Here is a 10,645-nt window from a genome sequence, read left to right as displayed (position 1 = left end):
TTTCACGTTATAAGTTTAACAGATGTTATATTAAACTTTGTCTTGTCAACATTTTGGAAATTGTTTGTGTTCATTGAGATATTGTTTAAAATGTTATTTTTCAAATGGGGTGTACTCATTTACACTGAGCATTGTATTTCCATTGTGGTCCTGCAACGAGCTTCACTCGTCTCTCCAGCAGGGAATAGGCTCTGAGCTCTCCAGATTTTATATAGAACTCAGTGGTGCGCTGCACACATCCAGGAGGGGGAAGGGTTTGACTGGTCTGGCGTTATTTTTGTACTTTATAATACATAGGGCCAAATTACTCAATTCTGATTGGTCAATCAAGGAGGGCTTTTGTCCTTAACATGGGGCTGTATTTCTGAAATGCTATTGGCTAGTTTGTTGCTTGGTTACGGTTACAAAAATTAGCAAATTTTGTCAACAAAATGGCTGACTCTGCTATGCCGCGTTTCGCTATTTTTGACAAAGAAATGATAAACCAATTGAAAGCTGCAAGCGAAAATGAAAATACCCAAAAAAGTACGAATTTTTGGCTTTCCGTGTTTAAGAAATCAAAATCCTCATGTCGTGTCGCCATGTCATGATGAAAGACACTTTAGAAACTGATTCAAACATACAAGATAGTCTCGCGCCCTGATTGGTTCAGAAAACGTGAATGACAAATGTTGTGAACTTGAATGGCTTCCGAAGTATGAATTTGGCCCTATATATTATAAACAAGTAATTGTATGGTTCCTCATAAAATTAAGGATCAATTTCACTCGTGATTTTAAAGTTTTGAAATTTTCAAAACTTCGAAGTCACTCTTGAAATTAATCCTTAATTTTACTCAGCCCCATACGATTACCTATACTAATTCCTGCACGTGCAGTGGGACTTTCACAAACACAGAAATTATATTTTAAAGAGAAATATTAATTTGAGCAGCTTGACACAGAGTTACAAAAATGAATTTGACTGAGAGGACATGAGTTGGGAGAGTTTTTGTATAGTTTAAATTACATATCCGGATCCACACTCCATGCCAGTAGGTGGTGGTAATGCACCAATTCATTGTTGCCAACCGCCAATAAATCACGAAGAAGTCGCAAGAGCCGTAATGGCGGAACGGCTGAGTTCAGCAGTTGCATGCGAAGTAGATGCTAAAATATCAACTTTTGCGTGCATATAAAACTTTTAGTTGCCCAAGTGAATTTCGCAAAATAAACCTGAATATACAACACTACACTCCGGGTGCTTCGGTTTCCCCCACAGTCCAAAGACATGCAGGTTAGGTTAACTGGTGACTCTAAATTGACCGTAGGTGTGAATGTGAGTGTGAATGGTTGTCTGTGTCTATGTGTCAGCCCTGTGATGACCTGGCGACTTGTCCAGGGTGTACCCCGCCTTTCGCCCGTAGTCAGCTGGGATAGGCTCCAGCTTGCCTGCGACCCTGTAGAACAGGATAAAGCAGCTAGAGATAATGAGATGAGATCAGATGAGATACAACACTACAAATCCGACATTTATTCTCAAATTTGTGCATTGACTGTAGCCAAAAACACCATGGACCAGCTAAATTGCTATGTGAGCCATAATGGCGAACAGCTTCTGTTCAAAATGCCTTGATCCCGAGCTTGACCACGCCCGGTTAGTGATGTAAGCTAATCGTTGTTCACGAAATGTAATTTTCTTTGGACTGAATTAAAAACAGTTCACTTTTATTTAGTCAAATAAATATTTGAGTAAAATGAACATATATTTAATACGTCCTCAGACACAATTTATTTAATGTCGAACCAGGTCGCTACTTAAAAACATGTATAGTTACTGTGTGTATGACTTGCAACCACGTGATCAAAAATGTGCTATGTCATGAGCGTCCGCCATGATGGTGGAGATACAAAGCAACTCGGGTGACAACCACTGAAAGCGTGTCTGTAAACAGTGCTGAATTTTCTCGCTATTACCATGATTTGAACGATCAAACAAAGATTCAATACAAAGCGACGCTAGATATGTGTGGTTTTGACCCATATTATGTAAAAAAGTTAGACTTTTCTGAAGATAAGATGCTTCTACCGACTATCAAGCACAAATACAGGTCATTTCATCCAATGCCTTTTTGTCCAATAGTTAAGACATTTTGTCCAAAGCTGTTTGCATACGCACTATCAATTAATTTAAATTTCAGGTATTTGTTTATTTGAAAAAATGAGGAATTCTCAATGGAATTTGACTGAAGCAAAACACACTTTTGTAAAGCAAATGAGTGCCATAGTATGTGCGCTTCGACACTAAAGCGCGTACTAAGTGGGGTAACCATGTAGACCCGTGCCACTTGCTGACCCTGGGATGAGTTCACTCCCTTGTCATTGCAGGCTGCTCGCTTGCATGTCTTTGTTTCCAGCTGGATCGTATTAAATCTTCAGTCACAGAGCAGCGCTCTCACGTTGGCTTCGTTCGCGAATACCAGGCTGAGGCACGGTCCTACCTACCCAAGACCGTGCTCTCTCGATGGGGGAGGCTTAGAGAGAGGTGCCTGTAAAATTTGGCTTCGCTATGAGCTCTCCTGGCCGAGTTATTAATTTTTAAAACCGGCTGGATCATATTAAATCTTTAGGCACAGAGCAGCTCTCTCGCGGGGCTTTTGTTCGCAAACACCGGAATACCTGAAATATAAAATAATTAATAGTGCATATAAAAAGTTGTAAAAAAGTTGTAAAAAGTTTCCTCTTTCTGAATCACGGATGGAATTCTAAAAAATCAGAATATGCCACGGTCACAAGTACTGTTGTGACCACAACCATATACAGCACAAAGATATGCCATCGCTAAAAGAACACTGAAAGCAGTGGAAAAACAAAGAGAGTTGCGCACGCGTGACTGTTTTGTATGGAATGTCGCTTGACCTGCATTTGTATATCCACTAACATGGCCGACATCCGGGTTTCTATTTTATTCTGATGTCACTTGCAAGTCAAGGATTGTGTAAAGCATCTCCACAGTGCTAAATGCAGCCCTTCCACCATTACGGCTCCAGGAATGCTGTGAGAGAAGCTTTTCTGAAGTAATGGGGCAAAGCACAATACTGTTTATGTTCATCTGGGAAGTGTAAAGATATTTTCGATTCCTGATGAAACTATGGCGGAACCCCCAATCTACAGAGCCTCATTAATGGGAAACACTGGGGTTATTGATCAACTCCAACACACAATCCAGTCATTTTAAAGATATTAGGTGAATGATCTTTTTAAATGTATGTGTAAAAGGTTTAAAGCAATGATTATTGAGTACACACTACTACAAGAAATATAAAGGATTAAAATGTCCATGAAATTCAAACATGTGTCCTGGTTAAAGAGCATAAAGTGTCCCACTTTTACAGGATCACAGGAAAAGAAATAAACAAATAAAAGGTCGAATTCCTTCAATCTCAGAGCATCAGAAACATCTGTTTCATATTTAGTAAACAGTAACTGATATATAACATTATGTACACACATTACTCTGTCTGACAAAAGAATAGAGAACATGTGGATCCACATTTTCATCATGTCTCTCGCTCCTCTTGGTTTTCTTCTTTGAGAACTGTAGTGCAGCGTAATGCAACAAGTCCGAGTCTGGGTCCTGCAGAGACACAGAAAGATGATCAGATATAAATAATAAATCAGGTGAACCTCACATATTTCCTTGAGATGTGTCGAGATCATAAAGCCCTCATGGTGGAGAAACTTGAGAGCCTCATTCTCTGAGAACCTTGAAGATTTTCTCCTCAAATTTAGCATGTGTGCTTTCATTGTTCCTGAGAATAAACCTGATGAAGCAAAACACCTGAAGATCAAACTGTTCAGATTAAAATGCGCTACTCATGAAGGTTGGCTAGAAACAGGTATTTGCACAGTGGTGGAAATAAAAACCAAGGAAAATAATCAAAGTTATCCATCTGTTGTTGTTATTATTATCATTATTATTATTATTGTTGTTGTTATTATTATTAACTGTACTTTATATCTATCATTCTGTTATTATGGTTATAATTATTAGCCTGTGTGTCGAATATGTATTTAATCCACACCTCAATAACTAATAAAAAAAATTCTTCATTAAGTTTGCGGATGACACAACTGTGGTGGGGCGGCATGGTGGTGTAGTGGTTAGCGCTGTCGCCTCACAGCAAGAAGGTCCGGGTTTGAGCCCCGTGGCCGGCGAGGGCCTTTCTGTGTGGAGTTTGCATGTTCTCCCCGTGTCCGTGTGGGTTTCCTCCGGGTGCTCCAGTTTCCCCCACAGTCCAAAGACATGCAGGTTAGGTTAACTGGTGACTCTAAATTGACCGTAGGTGTGAGTGTGAATGATTGTCTGTGTCTATGTGTCAGCCCTGTGATGACCTGGCGACTTGTCCAGGGTGTACCCCGCCTTTCGCCCGTAGTCAGCTGGGTTAGGCTCCAGCTTGCCTGCGACCCTGTAGAAGGATAAAGCGGCTAGAGATAATGAGATGAGATGAGACGACTGTGGTGGGTCTCATCAACAATGGCGATGAGACAATCTACAGGAGTGAGGTGAGCTGCTTGGCCATGTGGTGCAAGGACAACAATCTCCGCCTGAATGTGGAGAAGACGAAGGAGATTGTTGTTGACTTCAGGAGAGCGCATACCCAGCATGCTCCACTAACTATCGATGGTGCTGCAGTGGAGAGGGTGAGCAGCACCAAGTTTCTGGGTGTGCACATCTCTGAAGACCTGTCCTGGAGCAACAACACCGCACCACTGGCCAAAAAAGCCCAACAGCATCTGTACTTCCTCTGCAAACTGAGGAGAGCAAGAACCCCGGCCCCCATCATGCACACATTCTACAGAGGCACCATCGAGAACATCCTGACCAGCTGCATCACCGTGTGGTATGGCGCCTGCACCGTGTCCTGCTGCAAGACTCTGCAGCGCATCGTGAGAGCAGCTGAGAGGATCATTGGTGTCTCTCTCCCTTTTCTTATGGATATCTATAACTCCCGCCTCACCCGCAAAGCCATCAGGATTGCAGGTGACCCTACCCACCCATCTCACGGCCTCTTCAGTCTGCTGCCGTTGGGGAGGAGACTGCGGAGTCTCCGGACCAAAACCAGCAGGCTCAAGAACAGTTTCTTTCACCAGGTGGTCAGGAGGCTCAACTCCCTCCCTGTTCTGCCCCTCCTCCTCCCTCTGCCCCCTGCCACAGATTCTGCCCGCACACCCCCCTGCGCCCCCTTCAGCATCTGACATGTCACCCTCACAGTCCCCCCCAACACACACACACACACACACACACACACACACACACACACACACACACACACACATATATACTCTCAACATTCATTCACACACTGAACTCAGGGACTGCACATTTCACTTTACCTCTCTCATTTGCACTATTCCTCACTACCTCACCTTAACAGCTATTAGTTTATTGTTTATACTGCTTATTTCATGTTTACCTGCTATACCTCAAGTGCCCTTGACTGTTTATTTGCTCCAATTTATATATATGTGTGTGTACTGTATATATATGTGTGTGTACAACCCCGATTCCAAAAAAGTTGGGACAAAGTACAAATTGTAAATAAAAACGGAATGCAATAATTTACAAATCTCAAAAACTGATATTGTATTCACAATAGAACATAGACAACATATCAAATGTTGAAAGTGAGACATTTTGAAATTTCATGCCAAATATTGGCTCATTTGAAATTTCATGACAGCAACACATCTCAAAATAGTTGGGACAGGGGCAATAAGAGACTGGAAAAGTTAAAGGTACAAAAAAGGAACAGCTGGAGGACCAAATTGCAACTCATTAGGTCAATTGGCAATAGGTCATTAACATGACTGGGTATAAAAAGTATGACTGGCTCTCAGAAGTAAAGATGGGAAGAGGATCACCAATCCCCCTAATTCTGCGCTGACAAATAGTGGAACAATATCAGAAAGGAGTTCAACAGTGTAAAATTGCAAAGAGTTTGAACATATCATCATCTACAGTGCATAATATCATCAAAAGATTCAGAGAATCTGGAAGAATCTCTGTGCGTAAGGGTCAAGGCCGGAAAACCATACTGGGTGCCCGTGATCTTCGGGCCCTTAGACGGCACTGAATCACATACAGGCATGCTTCTTTATTGGAAATCACAAAATGGGCTCAGGAATATTTCCAGAGAACATTGTCTGTGAACACAATTCACCGTGCCATCTGCCGTTGCCAGCTACAACTCTATAGTTCAAAGAAGAAGCCATATCTAAACATGATCCAGAAGCGCAGACGTCTTCTCTGGGCCAAGGCTCATTTAAAATGGACTGTGGCAAAGTGGAAAACTGTTCTGTGGTCAGACAAATCAAAATTTGAAGTTCTTTATGGAAATCAGGGACGCCATGTCATTCGGACTAAAGAGGAGAAGGATGACCCAAGTTGTTATCAGCGCTCAGTTCAGAAGCCTGCATCTCTGATGGTATGGGGTTGCATTAGTGCGCGTGGCATGGGCAGCTTACATCTGGAAAGACACCATCAATGCTGAAAGGTATATCCAGGTTCTAGAGCAACATATGCTCCCATCCAGATGATGCCTCTTTCAGGAAAGACCTTGCATTTTCCAACATGACAATGCCAAACAACATACTGCATCAATTACAACATCATGGCTGCGTAGAAGAAGGGTCCGGGTACTGAACTGGCCAGCCTGCAGTCCAGATCTTTCACCCATAGAAAACATTTGGTGCATCATAAAAACAGAAGATATGACAAAAAAGACCTAAGACAGTTGAGCAACTAGAATCCTACATTAGACAAGAATGGGTTAACATTCCTATCCCTAAACTTGAGCAACTTGTCTCCTCAGTCCCCAGACGTTTACAGACTGTTGTAAAGAGAAAAGGGGATGTCTCACAGTGGTAAACATGGCCTTGTCCCAACTTTTTTGAAATGTGTTGTTGTCATGAAATTTAAAATCACCTAATTTTTCTCTTTAAATGATACATTTACTCAGTTTAAACATTTGATATGTCATCTATGTTCTATTCTGAATAAAATATGGAATTTTGAAACTTCCACATCATTGCATTCCATTTTTATTTACAATTTGTACTTTGTCTCAACTTTTTTGGAATCGGGGTTGCATGTATATATATATATATATATATATATATATATATATATATATATATATATAGTGTTTAGTCTATGTCTAGTTCTTATCTAGAGTGTTTATACTGTTTATATTGTTTATTTCAATTATTCTATTTTTATTTATTGCATTGCCTGTTTGCATCTTGGGTCAGAGAGGACTGAAATTTCATCTGTGCTGTATGTCGAGCATGTATAGCATATTTGACAATAAAATTGACTTGACTAAAACAAGTCACCTGTAACAGCTTGTATTAGGTTTTGATCTGTCTGTACCGAAGGAGGTTGAATTGACAAAGTCTGATCTAGGAACGTAGACCTCTGCCACTAAGTGATTCTGCCTCATGGGTCCGGGAGTAAATAGTCACAGACACAGCTGCTCAGAGATGTTTCTCAGTTTACTGTAGGATATACATGAGGATATATTCACATTCAAGTGTGTGTTGTAGCTATGTGATTGGATGATGATGATGTGATTGATGAAGTGAAGTTATCTATGTATGTATGACAGGGTAATGGAAATGGGTGATGAAGCATTAAATCACTGGTTTAGACCAGTGTTTCTTAATCACTGGGCTGCTGCCCACTACTGGGCCATGAAGCACCATCTAGTGGGCCGCAATTTTTTTTTTCCAAGTTGAAGCTAATTTTTACTTGCAGTAGGGTACAATTGCTGGCTTACATCCGACGTAAGTTCTTGTGTTAATGGACCAGACTCTACTTTTAGATCATTAATCCAACACCTTGAGTGAGGATGCCCTGCATGCATGGTTTGGCTTCTGGCACATCCATACAGTTTTAAATACAATACCTACAATTAAAAACAGTTTGTTTGTATTGCATTTATTTAATTCCTGGGATCCCATCTGTAAAAGGGACTGATGTTGCATCCTATTAATACACTTTACAATAGATTATTAGATTCTAATAGAATACATGAGCCAAAATAATAAAATTGGGGATTTTTTTTTAATGGGCCCTGACTCGTTACAAGTATGAATAGGTGGGCCTTGAAGTAGAAAAGGGTGAGAACCCCTGGTTTAGACTACACTGTTTTATGAAAGAAGAGAGACAATATGTACCATTACATCACCAGTCAGGATCATAATCTTACAAAAAGAAGAAAGTCATTACTGGTCAACATAACCTTCATTAAGCAGAGAGCGGAATATATAAGAGGCATTCACAAGTCGTGCCAGCATACGGGCCACAAGTGAGTGTTATGGGAAAGCTAATACAAAGATTACTATATGTGTATGTGAAAAGGTGAGATGAGAAGAGGTCCCCCAAGGACTTCTTGATTGCTGAATTGCTCCTGTCAAAGGTGAGATGAGATGAGGTCCTCAAAGGATGTTTGATTGCTGTATTGCTCCTGTCTTTTTTGGGTGAGATGAGAAGAGGTAGCAATGACAGAGGACACTTTCAGACAACTGGGATGTATACACTGTGCCTGGGAGTCAGTGAGGGCAGCTGTTTTTGTCAGTTGTTCTTGTTCAGGCTGTGCACTAATAATCACCTGGAAGCAATGTGTGAGTAGGCTTTTCTGTAGGCAGAGGGAGAGACACAGAGACATCACCAAGTACACTATTCAAGTTCACAATCAAAGCTTAAGTAATCACCAACAATCATGTCCAGATCACCTGTAAATGAAACACCAAGACTACTTTTGGTACAAGGGTTGAGAAATGGTCGGCCCATAATTACCTCAAAAGGAGACAATTTGGATCTTGGATTGGAAGTTACTGTAATTTTGCAAAGGATGAATGGTAGAAGGTCAAGTCGGCCTCAGTAGCCTGAGTCTGTAGAAAAGCTATGTGTAGTCTTCGGTCATGAGACAAAGAAAAATGAGAAAACATTGAATAACTGGGTTATTCAGAAACATGTGGGCAAGGTCTGCCCTCTTTGGCCGCTTACTTCATGACTTGGTCTGCTAAGTGGTTCCCACTGGCCTCAATCAAGTCACCAGAGTCATGACCTTTGGTTTTGATGATGGACAGTTGTTTTAGGCAGGGAACATGCTTCTAAAAGATCCATGACAATAGAGGTGTGATATAGATTTACCATCAGTGGCCTTAAAGCCACATGAGTGCCAAATTTTCTAAAAAATAATGAGCTACCCCAAAGGCATAATGGGAATCAGTAGAACAAATAGAATACCCACACAGAAAAAGTAATCATTAGGTTTTGAACAAGAGCCATCAACAAACATGTGCATACCATGCTCAAAGGGAGTCTGAGACATATCACACCTCAGTGATGAAGTGGAGGTTATTTAATCTCGACAGTCATGTTCCAACCATGCTGGATCTGGACTGGACCTGCAGGAAGATAACAGGCAGTAACAAAAGAGCTGGGGTATTATCTGACATGACAGGCTTGATAGACGAGTTCTCTGTGGCACATGGGATAGATTCATAACCAGAATGTCACTGAGTGGTCATATGTTGTGTTTGAATATTGTTTAAAATCGAGCATACCTGATGTGATGCATGTAAAATCAGAGGGTGAGACAGTACTAGTTTTTCAGCATTGGTCACCATGAGAGCAGAGGCTGCAACAGCATGCAAACACATGGGCATGCCCTGGACGACTGGGTCCAGGGTCTTTGATATATAAGGTACAGGACAATAACCTCCACCATGCTCTTGGGCCAGGAACTTTGCTGCGGTCACTCCGTCCTCTGAGATATACAGGTGGAACGACAGATTATAGTCAGGCATGCCCAGTGCTGAAGTGGATGTGAGAGACTGTTTCACATAACAGAATGAGTGCATCATTTCAGAAGTCCATACAATGTCACTGGGCTGCTCTTTGAGGCAGGACTTTCTCAGGATTTTGTCATGATGAGAACAGTCTGGAAGGTACTGATGACAATAATTAATGAGTTCAAGAAAAGACAACATTGCAGTCTTATTTGAGGGAGGAGCCACCTCGAGTATCATAGAGAGTCTATCAGATGAGAAATGATGCTCACCTTGAGTGATGTCAAAACCAAGGTATCGCAACAAAAGGCTGACAAAACTGCAGCTTGGACCGTGAAGCTTTAAATCCACAGCTAGCCAGGTGCACAAGAAGAGCCAAGGAGCCCTGTTCACACTTGGACTCGTTTTCAGCTGAGGGTAGAATGTTGTCCGCATATAGGAGCAATGTGCAGCCATCAGGTAGGGTCAGAGAGTCTCGAACAACAACAGAGAAACTGTGGGGGAGTCAATGAACCTTTGAGGTAGGCGGGTCCGAGTGTATTGTTGCTGCTTAAAAGTAAAGGCAAATATGGGTTGAGTCTCAACAGTCATGGGGATATTGAAAAATACACTGCAAAGATCAACGACAGTAAAGTAGGTATGTTGAATAGGAATAGATCACAAAAATTTGGAAACAATGTCTGGTACACGAGGGCTGACAGGAATAATCAACTGATTATACACAGGAACAGATGTTTTCAGACTGACAATGCCAGTGACAGCACTGAGATCACGAGCTCGAAACAGCCTACAAACACCGGCCTGAA

At 41.5% G+C, this 10,645-nt stretch overlaps 1 long non-coding RNA gene across 1 annotated transcript; it reads right to left on the bottom strand.

Annotated features, from left to right (window-relative positions):
- Positions 1-8,599: 8,599 nt before the first annotated feature.
- LOC132872907 (uncharacterized) lies at positions 8,600-9,109 on the bottom strand. The gene is made up of 3 exons (XR_009651505.1): positions 9,052-9,109; positions 8,842-8,958; positions 8,600-8,680 (listed from the first exon to the last, which is right to left on the bottom strand). It is a non-coding gene; the product is annotated as an uncharacterized LOC132872907 (long non-coding RNA).
- Between the last annotated feature and the right edge of the window lie 1,536 nt (positions 9,110-10,645).

Source organism: Neoarius graeffei, chromosome 24 (assembly GCF_027579695.1).
Source record: "Neoarius graeffei isolate fNeoGra1 chromosome 24, fNeoGra1.pri, whole genome shotgun sequence".
In the NCBI taxonomy this organism is placed as follows: domain Eukaryota; kingdom Metazoa; phylum Chordata; class Actinopteri; order Siluriformes; family Ariidae; genus Neoarius; species Neoarius graeffei.
Note: the sequence above shows the minus strand (reverse complement) of the source record. Positions and strands in the feature narration are given on the sequence as shown.